Below are 19797 nucleotides of genomic sequence, written 5' to 3'. Positions count from 1 at the left end.
GAGGATGCAAAACCGTGTTTTCTTGACCCGACGACGAGTGCGGACATCTCAGCCAGCGAGAGAAGAAAAAATTCGCGAGCGTTTTTGACCGTTTATTTTGATCCACCAGTGCCAGTGGAGTGTTGTTCTAGCGGCCGTTCCGATTGTCGCGTTGTGTTCCGCCCGTGTGATGTAGCGTAAATTGTGCAGTTTTCGCCGGAAAAGCGTGCGTGAAAGTGCTTATCAGCTATCACCACCAGAGGGTGGAAAGTAGTTCACGACGGTCAGTGTGCAGTGCAGTGCGAAGAAAATTCCGGCGGCTGTCGCCCGCTTCCCCGCATCGTGGTTTTCCCTCTTCGGCAACCAACGACGGACGACGGTGATCGTCGTGAAGAGTGTGCGTGTGTGTGCGTGGATTAACCTTCTTTTTCCCCTTCACGGTTGTGTGCGTCCGGCTCCGCTCCGGCGCCCGTTTCGTGCAGCGTCAAGCTGTCAAGCATTCGTGTTATCATCACGCAGTTTTGTGTTTTGCTCTTTATTTTCGTTGTGTGCTTTCGATTGTTGACGGGTTCGTAGAAAAACGGGCCTCTACTGTTAAATGTCAAAAAGTTTTCTTTTTCCTGTTCGTCGAGTCCAGCCAGGGCCAAAGCAAACGCGCATCAAGCAAGCGGATCATCATCATCATCATCAGCAGCAGCAGTAGCGAGCTGTCATCATCGGCCAAAGTAGAGGAGCCAGTGGAAAAGCAGCTTCAAGAAGCTCACATCCAGCAGCGCCAGGGGATCGATGTTGATACGTTTCAGTGGCTCGGCATCGAAAACTTGGGAACGTGTAACCAGCATTTTCAGTGACTATCTGTGGAAGTTTGTCCATCGGCCATCGGCTATTGAGGTGAGTACCATTTCGGGGGGAGGGATCCCGAAAGTGCCTTCTAGGTCTTTCCGTCGCGGTCGGGGTAGACCCGTTTTGCGTGAAGCGATGTTTCAATATGGCGCCCCACCGCCGCTGCCTGCGCTCTGCCCGTGTTTTTAAGGCAAAACTACAGGGGATACTCAAAATAACTGGGACAGGTAAAATTTTCACTTTTCAAAAAATGTTCAACTCGTTGTAACTTCTCGAAAAGAGCATAAAATATTCTCAAATTTTTACTGTAAGTTCATCAACTAGTTGTGTGTCAGTGGTTTAAATTTGGAAAAGATCGGTCCATTCTACACGAAGTTATAAAAATTCTAGAAAAAGGTATAATTATTCGATAGACAACTTTGAGCTGTTATATCTCCGGATTCAAAGAACCGAATGCAATGAAATTTTGATCATTTATGACTTATATAATGAACTTTAAAAAACAATTGACTAAATTTGAAATTATTAATAAGGAAAAAGTTATGGCGATTTCATTTATTCCATGTTTTTTCAGTAAATTTATCTATTTTTCATATGCATCCCATTACTTTTTCAATTCATTGCCGGCTATTTGGTCGCTTTCCTTTGAAACATAAATATATTCAATTCAATTAGAGGGAATTTAAATGAACTATAATTACTATCTCGAATTTTGAAACGATGATAAAGTTTTGGATAAATTGGTGGTATATTAGAAAAATAAACTAATCGAAATAATTTTCTTTCGTGTGAAGAATTTTAAGTTTTATCAAATGTTTTTAATAGCTCATTATATAAGTCATAAATGATCAAAATTTCATTGCATTCGGATCATTCAATCCGGAAATATAACAGCTCAAAGTTGGCTATCGGATAATTATACCTTTTTCTAGCACATTTATAACTTTGTGTAAAATGACCCGATCTTTTCCAAATTTTGACCACTGATACACAACTAGTTTATGAACTTACAGTAAAAATTTGAGAATATTTGAACCCCTTTTCGAAAAGTTACAGCGAGTTGAACATTTTTTGAAAAGTGAAAATTTTACCTGTCCCAGTTATTTTGAGTATCCCCTGTACTACTGTGCAAGTGAGTGCGAGAGGCAGCTGGCTCGGCGGGGAATTCGCGGTGTGTATTGCTGCTGTGCGTGCGGATGGTCAAATTTTCCGCAGTGGCATTCCTTTCGGGTGAAAAATTTCCCTTGCGAAAGGGGCGAAGCTCGAATTATGACGGAAAAATGTTGGGGGTCGCTATTTTTAGCGGAGAAGATCGGGTGACAGAAGCTGGAAGAATGAGCTCGGAAGGCTTTGGGTTTGTGCTTGTGCCGTGTTTGACAGCGGAGGAACAATAACAAAGTGGCGAAGTGATGTTTGCTTGCGTCTTAAATGGCCTCAACAAAAGTGAAGAATAGAGAAACCTGTTTTCAAAGTGAAATTAGTTCAATAACGTGCGTAAGAGTGATGAGAATTATCCAGGAATTTTCTCCAGTGTGAAAACTATCGAAAAACAGTGGATGCCACAACAGCACATTGCGGAAGACCTTGAACTTTTTTTTTCCTCTGCCATCATTGCTGTATTGCCACCTTCTTCGTGGGAGGAGGTGTAAATTATCGCTACTTTCGACGACTCCTCCAGAGGAGAAGCTTCGAACGGATTGAACTAATTCGGATACCTTTGGTTTTGTAGGACGGAAAGTGACGATTCTGACGAGGTCCGTGTTGGCTGAAAGTTTTGGATTTTGATTGACAGTACATACATATTAGCTTGGAAAAGCAATCTCGAATTCATTCAGAACCATCCATATAGCTGAAAATTTCCTTCCGTAATAAGGCCGAATTTATTACTGCAGATTTGACGAGATATCTATCAATCAGCTCATGTAAGTACGCTTATGACAAGCTAATGTTAAAAAAATTCCGACAGCTACTCGTGGAGTAGCCAAGAATGACGCAGATGACAGTGCCATAACCCAGAACGATGCTTTCGTCCAGAATGACATACTTCCCGGAATGATCCATCTTCCGGAACGCGATTTCAATATCTTACCATGGAAGGATATGTTTTTTCCACCCGGAAAGCATTCTTGCATGAGTATTTTCTTATATTCCTCCAGGTATTTCCATCACGGAGTCCTTTAAAAGTTTCTTTAGGAATACCTTTCAGGAAATCCCAAGGATTTTTTTCTATGTAATTTCTTGGGACTTCTCCAGAACTACCTTAAAGTTTCCCCCATGGGATTCTTCCAAGAATGATCCTGAGATTCTTCTAGATTTTGTCGTACCATTTCGCTTGATAATCTTTTGGAGAGGATTTTTAAAGAAAGAGCTTCTGGCCCCTGGGATTTCTTCGGGACTTTCTTCTGGGATTGACCCAGATTTCCCTTTTTTAATTCTTTCTGAAGTTTCTTCGGTGATTGAGGGGTTCCATCAGGAATGGGAATTCACTAAGCAACTCATTCTGGGTTTCAACCACAAGATTCTCTTAAAATTCCTATAAGAGTTTTTCTTTTTTACTAAGATGTCACACCGAAGTTCCTACAGGAGCTTTTCTTCCGAAGTTAACCTCGGAATTTCTTATGGAAACACTTCCAAGATTAGTTTCTCACCTTCACAAAGAGATTCTTTTTAATATTCCTCCAGGAGCTCCTTCCGGAATCACCCCAGAATTACTTCCTGGGATTTCTCCAACATTGTTCTAGGATTTCATCAGCGGTTCCTTCAAAGAGTTTCTTCTGGCATTTTTTTTTCAGGAAATCCTTCTGGAAATTGTTTAAAAATTTCTCCAGGAGTTCTTTCTATGATTGCTGCAGGCAGAACTTTCTTCTTGAACTTCGATCTTGAATACCTCAAAGTTTGCTGGATGCTCTCTTTGATCGTCTTTGGAATTTCGCCAAGATTTCTCAATGCGTTTGCTCCAATAGCTCCATTTGGGAGTTCTCCAGAAGTTTATGCAAATAATTGCTTCTGGGAATAAATGTTCATTCTGGGAACTTCTCTGGGAAATCTTTCAAAAGTTATTTATTGGAATCGTTACGCAGTTCAGTCTGGGAATCCTGCAGAAGTTCTTGTTAGAAATCTTCCAGGAGCTCTTGGATAAATCCCTGAACTAAGCTTCTGTATGAAACCCAAAGAGCTCCCGTAGGATTTAGGGGCAAGAATAGGGAATTAGGATCCTCCCTAAAAGATTTCCTAGTAAAATTCTTAAAAGTAATCTGTGCTGTCGTCCGGTCTAGTCAGGCCTGCACTATGAAATGGTATCATTCATAATATAGATCACCACATCTCCTTTCCATTATAAGATATTGTTATTTTATTATGGTATAAATTGATATTTTCTCCGGGGGTTCCAACGGAAGTTTCTGTGGAAGTTCATTCCGGAATTTCTCCTGAAGTTCTTTTGAATTCAAAGAATTACAAAGAATGATCCTGTACCGGCTTTTTGAACCCTCTAAGGTCTAAAGCAATGTTGAACAGCAAGCACGAAAGACCATCACCTTGCCGTAACCCTCTGCGAGATTCGAAGGGACTCAAGAGTGTCCCTGATACTCGAACTACGCACATCACTCGATCCATTGGGGACTACGAAGAAAATTACCACAGTTGATCATGTGCGTGAAGCGCCGATTTTTTAACATGGGGAAGCATAGGAAGCCAATTTTAAAATGCTTCTAAAAAATTCAAAACATTATTTAATTAATAACGGATTGATGTATGGGTTAAGAATCTTCGTTTTTTACGCAATCAGTACCTAATCTGGGAAAAAAACTTTTTAATCAAAATGATATGCTAAAAAGTTTGCCAGTTGAATTTCTCATCACGTACATCAACCCGCTTTTAATTAAATATTGTTTTGAATTTTTTAGAAGCATTTGAAAACTGATTTCCTATACTTCACCATGCTAAAAAATCGATCCTTCACTCATACAGCAAACTTTTTCCAGGTGGCAGCAGCGTACCTTCGAACTCTCGAATTGTCGCCTTGATCAACCGTATCAGTTTATCCGGGAATCCGTATTCGTACATAATCTTGCATAGGTGTTCTCGATCGATTGTATCATACGCCGATTTGAAATCGATGAACAAGTGATGCGTGGGCACGTTGTATTCGCGGCATTTCTGCAACAGCTGGCGGATGGCGAACATCTGATCCATTATAGCGCGTTCACCCATGAATCCAGCCTGGTATTGTCCCACGAACTCTTTTGCAATCGGTGATAGACGGCGGCATAAAATTTGGGAGAGTATCTTGTAGGCAGCGCTCAGTAGTGTGATCACGCGATAGTTCCCGCAATCCAACTTGTCGCCCTTTTTGTAGATGGGACACACGATACCTTCCATCCATTCCTCCGGTAATACTTCCTCCTCCCAAATCTTGGTAATGACCCAGTGTAGTGCTCTCACCAGTGTTTCTCCACCGTATTTTAGAAGCTCGCTTCCCGAGCAAAGTCTTATAACAAAATGATAGCAAATCGAAAACACGATTTGTAATTAGCAGCAAATTGATATCACAATTTGATATCAGATTATCTTGATCAGAGAGTAAAAAATTCGAAGATTGAAAGTGAAGATTGACATTCTCATATTTTCATTCGTGTTTGGCCACATTCATTGTCAGCTGAATGCCTCTCTTTTTTCATTCAATTCTCTGTCACGAATATTTTTTCGCACGTCGTAAAATGTCCAATTTCTGTTAACAGACGCACAATCCGACTTAATGGACAAATAGAGAACATAATTAATGTTCTAATTAACTACTATACACAAGTTTTGAGGTGATTTGAAATATAATCGGGAGTTACGGTCCAGTTTAATTTCTCAGTGAAAATTGTCAGTGACAGAAAAATGAATGAATAGGTGAAAAAATTCATTCACCAAAATGAATTTTATTTTGATCCCTCAGTTGAGAATTTTCAAAATTCACGTTGAATTTCATTCATTGAAAATGAAAATTTTAAACTCTGATCTTGATTCAACTTGAATTCAAATTTTGATTTCGTTTTGCTGTCACTTCAACTTATTATAAATATTAAAGTTTTTAACCAATTTCAAAACTTCTAGACGACCTTGTATAATACAACTAATGCTATACCATCAGTGCAATTAACATATTGCATTTAAGTTTTCATATCATTCGTAAAACTATACATTTAACGATTTTTCCATTTTTTCGCACTGATAGCAAAAACAGTTATCAATTTGATATCACTGATGGCAGGAATTGTTTTCAACTTGCTGTTACGGGAACATTTTTCTGCTCTCTTTTTGATGTTTTAACCGTTAAAACGACCAAAATGTCAACAACCTGAGTTATCATAATTTGCAATATCACAACATCAAAATTAGTTTTCAATTTGCTGTCAAGCTTTGCTCGGGTTGGTAGTTGATCTGCTCCAGCGGCTTTGTTGTTTTCATCCGGCCAACCTCCTCCTCAATCCCTTGGAGGTCAGGGGCCGGAAGTCTTTTGTCCTGTGCACATACTCCTAGATCTGTTACCACGCCACCTTCGGTACTTGCAACGTCGCCATTGAGGTGCTCATCGTAATGCTACCGCCACCTCTCGACCACCTCACGCTCGCTCGTGAGAATCTTCCCGTGATTACCTCGGAACATGTCGGCTTGTGGTGGCACAAAGCCTCTGCGCGAGCGGTTCAGCTTCTCGTAGAACTTTCGTGTGTCCTTAGCGCGGTACAGCTCTTCCATCGCTTCGCGATCTCGTTCTTCCTGCTGGCGCTTCTTCATCCGGAAGACTGAGTTCTGCCTGTTCCGCGCCTGTTTGTAACGTGCCTCATTCGCTCTCGTACGGTGTTGCAGCATTCTCGCCCATGCTGCATTCTTCTCGTTTTTCAACTGTTCACATTCGCCGTCGTACCAGTCGTTTCTGTGATTCGGAGTCGCGAAGCCTAGTGCTGTAGCCGAGGTACTACCTATGGTGGATCGGATGTCCCTCCAGCCATCTTCAAGCGTCGCTGCGCCAAGCTGCTCTTCCGTTGGTAGGGCCACTGCTAACTGCTGCGCGTAGTCTTGAGCCACTTCTACGTTACGCAGCTGCTCGATGTTGAGCCGCGGCGTTCGACTTCGACCTGTGGTGATAACTGTCGAAAGTTTTGAGCGCATGCATACAGCGACTAAGTAGTGATCCGAATCTATATTCGCACTGCGGTATGTGCGGACATTGGTTATATCCGAGAAGAATTTAACGTCGATTAGAACGTGGTCGATTTGGTTTTCTGTTTGATGGTCGGGTGGTCTCCAGGTGGCTTTGTGGATATCTTTGCGGGGGAAGAAGGTGCTTCGGACTACCATAGCACCACAGGCTGCAAAGTTTACGCATCGCTGACCGTTATCATTCGATACGGCGTGCAGGCTGTTTCGCCTGATTACCGGTCTGTACATTTCCTCCCTTCCTACCTGCGCGTTCATGTCGTCGACAACGTTTTTCACGTCACGCGGCGAGCAACCATCGTATGTTTGCTCTAACTGCGCGTAGAACGCTTCTTTCTCGTCATCAGGTTTCCCTTCGTGTGGGCAGTGGACGTTAATGATGCTGTAGTTGAAGAAACGGCCCTTAACTCTCAACATGCACATCCTTGCGTTGATCGGCTGCCACCCGATCACACGTTGTCGCATCTTGCCCAACACTATAAATCCTGTTCCCAGTTCATTGGTGGTGCCACAGCTTTGGTAGAAGGTAGCCGCTCGATGCCCGCTTTTCCACACTTTCTGTCCAGTCCAACAAAGTTCCTGCAACGCCACGATGTCGAAGTTGCGGGGATGTAGTTCGTCGTAGATTATCCTGTCACATCCTGCGAAACCTAATGACTTGCAATTCCATGTTCCAAGTTTTCAATCGTAGTCCTTATTTCGTCGCGTGGGTCTTTGCCGATTGTATCGAGACGCTGTTTGAGCCGCACCTCCTTGGTGAACAAATGCTCGAATCGTACTTCCTCAATCTAGCTGAAGTCAGAAGGACAACAGTGCCCAGGCTGCACTACCAGCTAAGACCAAGCCCACTCATGGGCTCAATCAAGCGTTTTAACGTTAGGTAGAGCCCCGAACAAAGAAGCGAACCGCACCGGTCGCTGCTAAGTAGGGCTCGAAAGCGAAAAGTTTACGTACGGTTCGTAGCAGGGCTTAGAATATAGAGACACGCAAAGTACGGTCTCTATGCGTAGGCTCGTGTGCTCTCTCGCGTTTAGCTCTCTGGGTAGCGTAAAGAGGAGACGAAAGAACATGAGTATGGATTTGTTGCCAGGTATATAGTTTCTAGAGAATGATTTTCTTGTTTTGTATAGGTAGGAATTTATTTTAGTTTGCATCAAATATTTGAAATTTTCAACCAATCAATATCATAGATCGTTACACGAATAACACAACAAATTGGGTTCTTTAGGGGTACCCTGATTATTTCATAATCGGATTCTCCGCCCCAAAATTAGTCTAAATCCAATATTTCATAATTTTTGGAGTCCAGGAACTATTTTTAAAATGCCTTTAAAGTTTGTATGGGGAATTTTTTTTGTTCGGGTCGAACTGTCATTTTAGCGATTGAACTGTCATTCTATCCACGAAAGTTAAAACTGTTTTGTTAATTTGACCTTCAAAACAAAGGTATTGGATTCCAATAAATTGACGTAATACTCAGAAAAATGAGCTCTTTCGCTTAGGCTATAGAAAATAGCAATATTTTATTCATTAAACAACCCAATTGTCTGACATAGAATTGTGATAGAGTGACAATCCAAACGCAGAAAAATAAAAGGTTTAAATTGACAAGCTTTGCTTAAGTATGTTATGAATAAAGTTTTCGCTTCTTCGTCAATTTTAGGATCATGCATATCGAAAATGTATTGATTTTCTCTTAAAAATAGTTACGATTGCTCATAATCGCACCTTTAGTTTTTGATTCGGCCGATCGTTTCGAAACTAATATTTGAAGAAATGTATAGTGATTCAATGAGTTTTGCTGTTTTAACACGTACATGTTTGAGCCGGGTTTTCTACGCAGCAAGTAAAGCTTAGTTTCGCACATTTAGAAAAATGTCCAAATAAATAACTCGCGAAGTTCGTTCCGACAAGTTTCAAAATTATCGTCATCCGACGCAGATTCCGGTGAGAAGATGTGCGTATTTTCTAACCCGAAAAGAAACTATTTGACGGCAATAAGTGACCACAAGGTTTTCTTTCTTCACTTTCCGGGCTGAGATCCTCCGCTTTGAAAGAGCTGTGCCTCGCGTTTCGTTTTGTCGTGTATATTTCAAAAAGGCAAAAGAGTTTTAGTTTGATTGCTGTTTTTGAAAATAATGGGCGTCAGTGGGTGGTTTATTAAATATAAATTTAAAAATATAAATTAAATAAACGAGACATTAGGAAGAAAGTGTGCGAAATGGGTAACTTCACCGTCCACGCATCCTTCCTCCCCTGTAAATTCGAGAAGTACCTTGCCGAAATAAAATATTCTGTACTCCAAGTATTTCGAAGAATCATCTTTGCGCGTAAATACAACGCAGTAGACCAGGCCGCTTTGATGCATGTGTCATATCTCTGATATGCTGCAAGCATCAGTATTGACAAGAAAAGTAACACGATTGCTTTCCAGGGTGATTCCGCGTATGTATGACAATAGATAAGAGTAGTTACGATTTTTCAAAGATGCATTGACTGTACCTAACTCAACTCAGATATCATAGAAACACTACAGTTATTTCTTTTTGTAAAAACTAAATCATACCGATAAAAATCTTAAAAAATGTAGTCGAGCTGCCAAGTTTCACCAATTAAAATAGGCGGTGTGCAGGACTGCCATATTGTAGGTTCCTCGTTATAGAAAAAGCAAGGCGTTGGATGTTAAAATACAACAATTGTTGTATGAAGTGCCAAAAAGGAGAGTGGGCTCATTATGTACTTTAAAGAAGACACAGACACGTTTAATGCTTCCAGTGAGCTATTTGCTCTTTGAAGGAAGCACGACACTAGACAACGGACTAGCATGCAACGCCCAGTGGCACAGCCGAAAACTTTTCCTGACAGCTGCGGCTTGAATCGAACCCGCGCTCCTTAGCACGATGCGACTAAAGGCTTGGTGACCTTAGCCGCACGACCACGAAGCCACACTGACACACTGACAAATACGCAGTCTACTTCAAGCGCATAGAATCTGCTTCCAACAAAATATTCATATACCAGCATCCAAAAGATCGCAGATTTGCGAGTGATGCTTTGTAACTAAAAGGTTGTGACTGAGTATAGAATTAGCTGATGTTAAAATACACGTTAATGAAAAAAGGTGGCGCAAACTTATCGCAGACTGTTAGAAGACAGCTTCTACTATGACCAGGATTCAAGAATCTTGACCTACGCGAAGTTGTAAAGGAGACAACTACGTTATAAATGTGTTGGAAATGCAAGGGATGTAATTATTCAATAAACCTAATTATTAAAAAAGATGTTCATAATCTCAAATTCAGATAAATTTCTTGCGAGAAAGGCAACATGAATATTGAAGAGATGGATATTATTTTAGATAAAAATTCAACCTACAAGTAATACAGTAAGCAACAAATATATTATTTAAAAAAAGATTGCTTGAATTCCGGGATTAAATACAATCATAAATTATTGAGAAAACGATATCTTTAAACGCACTAAAACCGGTACAAATCTCCAAGGGAATTATTTATTTGAATTCAATTTTTACTAACAGTTTTCAGTCTTATCCAAAACCCCATCTTTCATAATATGAGCACAAATTATTATACTGAATAAGATTTGCAATAACCCCATAGAAATACACAAAATATTGCGATGATTTACAGAAGTGCAAAAAACCGATGGTACGGAGAGAATAGAGACCACCGGTGCGCAAAGGCGACCGATCATTATTTTACTCACATGGAAACGAACGACCGGTGCGAAAATGGGTTGATAACGAAATTAAAAATCGTTAACGACGTGCTGTTGCGTGTGTAGTATTAAGCCCACGGGTGGGCTTGGTCTAAGCACACAACTCTTAGCTGGCGGTCTTTATCATCGCTTTATCCGTTGAATCATGAGGTAGGAACTTGTGAGGACCAGAGCTATATTGGACGCTCTCCTTATCGACTCACCGTTTTGCAGCCCGTAACTACGCAACTACGCCTACACAATGAATCACGCAGCCTCGGGATTTCCTGAACGTCACTTCTGCTCCCTTGTTGACTAGGCTTCCGACAGACGCCAGGTTGGGTTCCAATTCCGGAACATAGAAAATGTTGCTGAGGGATTTCTTGTTGCTCTCCATTATCGTCGTAGCAGAATAGACGGCCGGATCCTACTCCATGGATATCCGTTTCGTTGCCGTCTGCTAGAGTGATGGTCAGGACAGAACTTTGGTTCAGGTCCTCGAAAAACGATTAATCGCAACACATATGGGCAGTAGCAACGGAATCGATTATCTACGTCTTCAACTGCTAACGTGGACGAACCTTCTTTCTTCATCATCATCGGACAGTCGCGCTTCATATGGCCTGCCTTCCGACATTGATGGTAGACCATAGGCTCCCAAACCTTTAGCAGCGCGACTCCCCCCCTTTGCCAGCAGACGTACTTTTTGTGACCTACCATGGAAATTCCCTCATTTGTTGTCTGTTGCAGTAAAAAAAATCGACTGTCTCCTTGCGACCCCCTGGATGAAGGCTGGCGACCCCCCCTAGGGGGTCGCGATTCACAGTTTGGGAAATCATGTGGTAGACGATGGTCTTCTTCTCGGTACCGACACGCACGATGGCTTCGCCTTGACTTGAGGCACAAAACAAGCAACGAAGAAGGCGCATCGATTACTCTTTATCCCAACTGGTAACAGATAATGACATGATCTCGAAAACTTTTGTTGCAGACAACACGGAAGCTGCATTTGTTGCGTACTTTTCAACTCATGAATAATCAATTATTACCAACCCAAAATCAAAACTTTTTGATGACACATCTTCAGCAGCGTTGCAGTGTTTACCGACTCAAAGTTTCCGCTCGAAAATCACAATGCAAGACTTAAAAATCTCTAAACTCGTACTGCATCCTATTCTGTTCAAGTTGTTAGGACAAGCCTACATACACTGTGGTGCATAATTGATCGGACAAACGCCGATTTTCATACAAAATGGCTAAGTTTGAGATGCTGTAACTATGGTTTGCTTTGATGGATTGAGCTCAATTTTTGACACGGAACTACAAATATGCTGAATTTTGTGTATACAAAGTATAAAATATTTTCGTTCACAGGTCTGGGCGTGGCAAGGCGTTGAAAAAAGTGCAAAAGTGATCGGACAGCGGCACGCGTGTAAATCAAAGGGGTACCGCTGTCCGATCACTTTTGCAATATTTTCAACGCCTTGCCACGCCCAGACCTGTGAACGAAAACATTTTATACTTTGTATACACAAAATTCAGCATGTTTGTAGTTCCGTGTCAAAAATTGAGCTCAATCCAACAAAGTAAACCATAGTTACAGCATCTTAAACTTGGCCATTTTGTATGAAAATCGGCGTTTGTCCGATCAATTATGCACCACAGTGTATGTCGCATTGCGAAAAATGTCGCAACAAAATCAGGTTGCGACATTGTCGTTATTGGTGCGCGATGTTGAATTTTGATTCACTGTTGGAAGCCAAACTTAGAATGAATCAACCAGTGCTGCAGATTGCTCGGCTTATATAGTGGAGCAAATGCTGCTATGATGGTTAATTCGTGTTCAGTTGACGTGTAAATCCATTGATTGGTTTGATCCAACAGTTCCCCCCTTAAGGTTTCGTCATCCAATAGGGCGTGAATCATGCGTCGTCCTCTCTCTTGAATTGGAGTCACAGGTTGGGTTGGTTGTGGTTCATCAATTGCATTCGGAGCCGGAATTGGTTCATCTTCGGTTTCATCGGTTCCTGTAGCTTCTCCATCCGTCAAGATAGAATCTTCCAGATTATTGAGAGGTGGGTCATCAAGCGGTTGAATTGCAGGTAGAACTTGAGGAGCGACATCCGCTGGAGCTTCTGTCGGGACCGTTAATCCGAATCCATCGAAGAATATGGAAAGTGCAGATGGTTGGTTCTTTGGACTCTTGTCTGGAACACGACTCTTGAGTTGATTGGTGTGGGACCGTATTGAACGTTGTTGATCGTCCAGGAACACTTTGTAGTTGACGTTTCCAATTTTCTCTATTACGGTTGCTGGTTCCCATCTCCAGGAATTCGTTGAATGTACCTTGACAAACACGAAATTGCCGTGCTGGAAATTCCTCTGAACTGCACCGTGCTTCTTATTGAAGGTGTCGTTTTGCTTTTTCCTGTCCCTGGATGTGGTTCCACGTTCGCTCGGTGGATTGTATGGTACGAATAGGTCTCCCGAACATGATTTCCGCCGAAGATCTATCTTCCAGGTCATTGGTGGGCGTTGAGCGATATACATGCAAGAAAGTGCACAGTGCTTCTTCTAGTGTTTCTCCCCCTGAGCGAATCTTGCAGAGGCTTCTCTTCAAAGTGTCCACGAATCTTTCAGCTAGTTTATTTGATTGCGGGTGATACGGAGCGATGCGAATGTGGTGGATTCCATGATTGGTGCAGAAAGTTTCAAATTCGTGACTTGAAAATTGGGTTCCGTTGTCTGACACGAATACCTCTGGAACACCTAATGTAGCGAATGTTTGATTCAGTAATTTGATTGTTGCTCTTGATGTCTTTGACTTAGTTACATGAACTTTTGGCCACTCGGAGTAGGGATCTGCTGGATCCACTAGACCAGCGTAATCGATGTGAATTCTCGAGCAGGGTCTTGAAGGTACAGGCCAGAATTCCAATGTTGTCTGTGTAGGAGCCTTTCCTGCCGTTGCACACGGTGTACAGCGCTTGGCGTAGTCCTAAATTTCTTGATCGATTCCGGGCCAGTATACAAAACTCCTTGCTATGGACTTCATACGAACTATTCCCGTATGACCTCGATGAAATTGCTTCAGGATCCTTCGTCGAAACTCGTCAGGAACAACGACTCTGTCGTCAAACACTATGCATCCGTCGACAATGGTGAGTGACTCGCGTCTGTGATAGTACGGTTGAACTGCAATGGGGAGATCCTGGGAACAGTTTGGCCAACTTTCACGGATGTGTTTAGAAACGGTTTGGAGTGTGGTGTTTGTTGATGTAGCCTTCCGCAGTGCTGCAAACGAAACCGGAACCTTTTCTGCTGCATCAGAAAGAATGCTTGAAAGATCTTCCTCAAGGTTGACTGCTGCGATTACGTATTCTTCCTCTGGCTGATTGCTTCAGTTGATGAGCCGTGACAGCAAATCTGCACGTCCGAAATCGTTCGTTGATACATATTGAATCTGGAAATCGTAGTTCAGCATTGTGAGTGCCCATCGTAAAAGTCGATTTGCAGTGTTTCACTGTTTAACACTGCAGAGTTAAAATAACAAAAATAATAACTAAATTTCCATGGCATAAAAACTAGAGAATAACTTATTTTGCCGTTGCAATAACACAATAACAACAAAAATAATGTCAAAATAATAACATATTTCAGTATGATGGTAAATTTGTTTATTGATATTATAATAGTTATTTATGTGAAAAGTGGCAAAAAGTTGATTTTTTCTGCACGAGTCGTACATTTATGCAAGGAGGCTTGCCGAGTTGGATAAATACGAGAAGTATTGAAAAAATCGAGTTTTGCATCGAGTTCCATATAAAATTGTATGCAATGTTTTTTTTTTTAATATTGCAACCCATTCGAGTTATATAATGTTCATAATGCAACTCAAATAAGTTGCATTATGAACATTATACAACTATTTTTCATTATGCAATTCATTTCAGTTGCATAATGAACCAGTTCGGAAAAAATTGCCATTATGATATCAAAATGGGTTATACAAAATATAAATCTTGATACTAAATTGCATAAATGATTTTTTTTGCAACTCGGCACTATAAAACTGTATGTTATACTTGCCGTTTCTGTAAGGTAATGGCCTACTTTTCCGCACAATATCGTTCAAAATGCAATTCATTTCGGTTGCATTATGAATCATAATTAAATAGTTCGATTGACAACCTCAGTTTCCACAGCTAGAATTTGAAAAACTATGACGGTTATAGCACAGCTTACATGATCCAAATTTTGTGTCTAGCAGCACGATGGAGCACGTGGTCGTTCCCATTCAATCGCCGCGAAGCACGATCATCGGCAAGCCTCGTTGGATAAATGTACAATTCGTGCTGTAAAAATCATCATTTTGCAACTCGTTACATAAATAACTATTGGGGCAATTGTGTTAAATTATAATTTTTACAATGATAGTAATACAGGTATTCTTCGATATAACGTACAAAAAACTTTTCTCTTTGTACGTTATATCGAAGTGTACGTTATATCGAAGCAGAGAAATTTTTTATATTTTTTTATGCTAATGTTGATGTATTCGATGTGAAATTAACCCCAAACAATGATTTCGGTGAAATTTTTAAAACCAAAAAGGAAAAACATGAGTTTTCACGAGAAAGTAATTTCGTATTTTGTGCTTCGATATAACGTATATTTTGCTTCGATATAACGTACACTATTTTTCTCTCCAATTTGCGCTAATTCCGGGCAAAAAGGCTAATGCTGCAACAAAACATTGATTTGGGTGATTTCGTAGTTCATCTGGGAGTTATTACTGGAAAAAATGAATTTTTTGAATGTTGTACGTTATATCGAAGCAAAATGTATGTTATATCGAATTCGCTATATCGAGGGTACGCTATATCGAGGGTACGTTATATCGAAGATTACGTGTATTTTTTATTTTTATGTTATTTGAAACTATACAAGAATAACTTGCCAATCACAAGTTTCACAATGATAGCATGTTTTATTATGTTTGTGTAATCCTAAGCTAGACAAAAAGAACTATAGAATTGCAAATTTAGATATGATGAGAAAATATGTTATTCTTCTGTGGGAGCATCCATTAAGTACGTCACGCAAACCCGAGCAGAAAATAATGGCAAAAAAATAACATATCAAGGTATTTATCTTAAATAACATTATACCTCGATATGCCCTCCATTAGGTGGACATAAGAGGCAAAATAACAAAAATGAATACCATAATTTTGTATAAATAACAGCTGAAGAATATCAAGTTTTGTTTCAATAATGAATGCATACCATAAATTTCAAGTGCTCTATTTGTTATCGAGAAGGTATGAAATAACAAAGTAATAACATGTCTTGGTATTAAATTGAACATTTTTCGATAGCTCCATGATGTAATAACAAATCTTATTATTCAGTTATTTTCCCAGCTAAATCAACAATACCACATGAATACCTAACTTTGCTCAAATACCTCCATTTGTTATTGTGGTGTTCTCATAACATTGCGTAGAATAATATAGCAATACCAATTTGAGGTATTAGAGCACAGGTTGCTCTTTGCACGGTATTTGTAAGGTATGCCCTTCTGCTCGGGAAAATTGGGAATTTCAGACCCCCCTCCCCTCTTCGTACGGGTTTTTCTATACCTAATACATTGCTTATCACACTTTCACAAACCTCCCCTCCCCCCTAGGACCGTGACGTGCTTAATGGTAGCCCCTGTTATTGGTTTGCTATTCATCTCTACCCGGAACGTAGCCCTAGCCTCAAAAGTTGAACAGAAGAAAGAAAAAAAAAGTGAGAAGAGACAGAGAGACAATAAATCGTGGAGAATGAGCAGGGGAACCATCTCGCGCTTAGTATCGATTTCTCTTCATCGATTCTCTCTTTGATTAATAATTTGGCCAACACATTATTTTCGAAATAATCCGAAGAGAAAATTGATGAGCAGATAGGGTATGTGTTCCATCATTAATCTCACGCTCCCATATTCATCCTATTCCAAAACAAGCGATTACGGCACCGATTGATTCCGTTCTTTTTGTTTTCATGGGTGCTCACTTCTAACAAAAAATACAAAAATAAGAGACAAAACAAACAGCGCTTCAATCCTTTGTTTTTCGTAGGATGAAAATGGGAGCCACATGCTTAAGAAGGGAACCAATACCCTATCAATCATTGCTTTTTGAGAGAAATTTGTTTTATTTTGATAATTTGGGGGATAGGAGGGATAAGCATTTATTCAGCCGTATATTGTAGCACTTATGGCGCATATACGGCAGATAAGCATTCAATGTCCTACTGTAAAGCAGGCTTGTCCACACTGAGCGCATGAAAATTCTGCTCTTTTGATTTACACCACGAAAACCATCATGTTTATGCCAACTTCTTATCCTACCTGATAGAAGGATGATTGTATATCCTAAATGACATTTCGAACTGTCAAAAAAACCGCACCACAGTGCCGCACTGAGCGCACAAAGAGAAATTCACTGGGGTGAATTCACCCGGGTGAAATTCTCTTTGCGCGCACAGTGTGGCACTGCGGTGCGGGTTTTTGACAGTTCAAAATGACATTTAGGTAATTTCAACATCCTTCTATCGGGTAAGATAGAAAGATTGCATAAATACGATGGTTTTGGTGATGTAAATCAAAAGAGCAGAATTTTCGTGCATTCAGTGCGGACAAGCCTGCTGTAAAGGCGCATATAGTGCTAAATAAATGCCATTTTAACTGCTTAACCTTCCTATTGCATCACGTTGGGAACAGTTCGCTGGCGTAGTGTACGTTTTGGGTCAAAAATGACCCTAATGCCAAAGGAGCGTTAATGGTTACCTGGGGTATTTAATGATTCCTAAAGATTTTTTGGTAAAACTTATAGAGATCAGATGAATCTAATGGAATTTCTAGCAGGCTCCTTGCAAGCGCAGGAGTCTCCTTCCGAAATATTGACATAAGAGAATATTTAGAATAATTTTGTGAAGAATTCTGAAAACTCATGAAGAATGTATAGTATAGTTTCTAAAATGCAGATAATTCAGAGAAATCTTATAGAAATTTTGCGGTGCGGTATTTTTTTTTTAAAGAAATTGCTAACAGATTGCCTAAGAAATCTCGGAATATGATCTTGGAGTTTTGAGTGCTAATCTTGGATAATTATGCCGGTGGAGCGCATATGACATATCCTGAACATATTTTTGTAGGTGTTACGGGAACTTAGAGGGACTCTCGGCTGAATTCTATTAAGCAGCTCGCAAACTCCGGGATGTGGGTGCGAATCAGCTAAAAGCTGTAATAGAGTATGTTTATTTCCTTTATAATTTCATTGTTTCACATTTTACTTACATTTTTCAGTGTTGAGCGTAGCAATACATTTTGCCCATAGTTTCTAAGTTCACGTACTTTAATATCTTTAGTAATAAGTTAGGTTTAATTTAATTAGATTTAGGAAGAAACTATCTGTGATTACCTGTGATACTAGCTTTAAATATAGATAACAATAAATATAAGTTTTACTTCACTGACCAATTCATGGTCCGTGCATGCGAGCTTCGCATCGCACGATTTCGACTGTTCTGTCCTATATGAATAGAAATACCAATTGTCTCTCCTCGTGGCTGTATGCCTGGGTGCTATCATTTAGACTGGTTCATAGATATATTTAAAACAGTGCCAGGTGGGGCAGTGTTGGCGGCAACAGTAGGTATGTTGTACATTTCGTAATTCATGCAGGAAATTTCATGTGCTCTGCCAGTTATCTTTAGAGAAGTTTCATTACCGTTGATATAGGGTATTGATTGCCTTATTAAGCATGTGGCTCCCATTTCCATCCTACGAAAAACAAAGGATTGAAGCGATGTTTGTTTTGTTTTTTTTTTTATTTTTGTGTTTTTTTTTTGTTAGAAATGAGCACCCATGAAAACAAAAAAGAACGGAATCAATCGGTGCCGTAATCGTTCATTTTTGAATAGGATGAATATGGGAGCGTGAAATTACTGATGGCACACATACCCTAGTTTTAGCTTATTTTTTAGATTGTTTTGGTTGAACTCCTGAAATGATATTAGGACATCTCTAAAAGTGTATTTTTTTAGCAGTTACATATGCCCTATGTTGTCAATGATCTGCTGTGTATGGAGTGGACCTAGTGTGATGGTTAAAGCACGTGAACATCACGCCGACGACCTAGGATCGAATCCCACTCCCGACAAACTCGCAAAATGTGAGTTCTTCCTTCGGAAGGGAAGTACAGCGTGGGTCTCGAAATTAACTAGCCCGGGGCTGAAAATCTTGTTGATACAGATAAAAAGAAGATCTGCTGAAGACGTCCCAGTTGCAGCTCTAGATGTATTTTGAAATTCTCATACACTGCTGGAGATGACCTAATAGGAATAGCTTGAGGATTTTCTAGTTCTGCTTCTATCCAGTAATATCGTTATTTCTAATTGAACTTATTGAAGTATCACAGAAGAATTGGCTTCTTTAGTGGTGTTGAGATAATTCCATATTCTGAATCTGCATGCCAACCTGAGCCGAAATCCAAAATTTCATCAATTTTGGTGCCCGGGAACCTATTTAAAATTCAATTTGAAGTTTGTATGGGAGCGATTTGTCAAATCACCCCTCGTCGCATTTTGTACTGAGCGGAGCTGTCAAGCAGTTTCCCAGCTGTCAAAAGGTGATTTCATAAAATCTGTTTGAAATTGATTTTTGGTACCGTAATCCGGAGTAACATTGATCAGAATTTCCGATCTTTCTTGAATAATTCTCTCGTTAAAGCAAACGTTACATATTTTATATTTTTAAAACAAGTACTGGCCCTCTGAGTATGTGTTAAGCTATTCGAAAAACTATTGTAAAACTTTTAAACATGTTTAAATAGGCTTTTTAATTTCATTTTTGATTTTGTTGATTTGGGGTAACATTGATCATGTCAGTGATCAATGTTCGTTTGTGTTGAAAATATCCTTACTTACTAAATTCGAGGTCGCTGATTTCGAATATGTTGTCCAAATTCTTACAAGTTATGTACTTTTTAAGATATTTAAAGAATAA

At 40.1% G+C, this 19797-nt stretch overlaps 1 protein-coding gene across 3 annotated transcripts in view; it reads left to right on the top strand.

Moving 5' to 3' along the window:
• LOC109412193 (uncharacterized) overlaps nt 1-19797 on the top strand; it is a 265092-nt gene continuing 245295 nt past the window's right edge. Inside the window, exons 1-2 of one of the 3 annotated variants that reach the window (XR_009996048.1) lie at nt 1-870; nt 2552-2576. The gene's annotated coding sequence lies outside the window, so the exon portion shown is untranslated. The other 2 variants (XR_009996050.1, XR_009996049.1) reach the window with 2 other exon arrangements.

The sequence above is a fragment of the Aedes albopictus genome, chromosome 1 (genome assembly GCF_035046485.1).
Source record: "Aedes albopictus strain Foshan chromosome 1, AalbF5, whole genome shotgun sequence".
Lineage (NCBI taxonomy): Eukaryota > Metazoa > Arthropoda > Insecta > Diptera > Culicidae > Aedes > Aedes albopictus.
The sequence above is the reverse complement of the archived record's forward strand: the minus strand, read 5'-3'. Positions and strand labels throughout refer to the sequence as shown.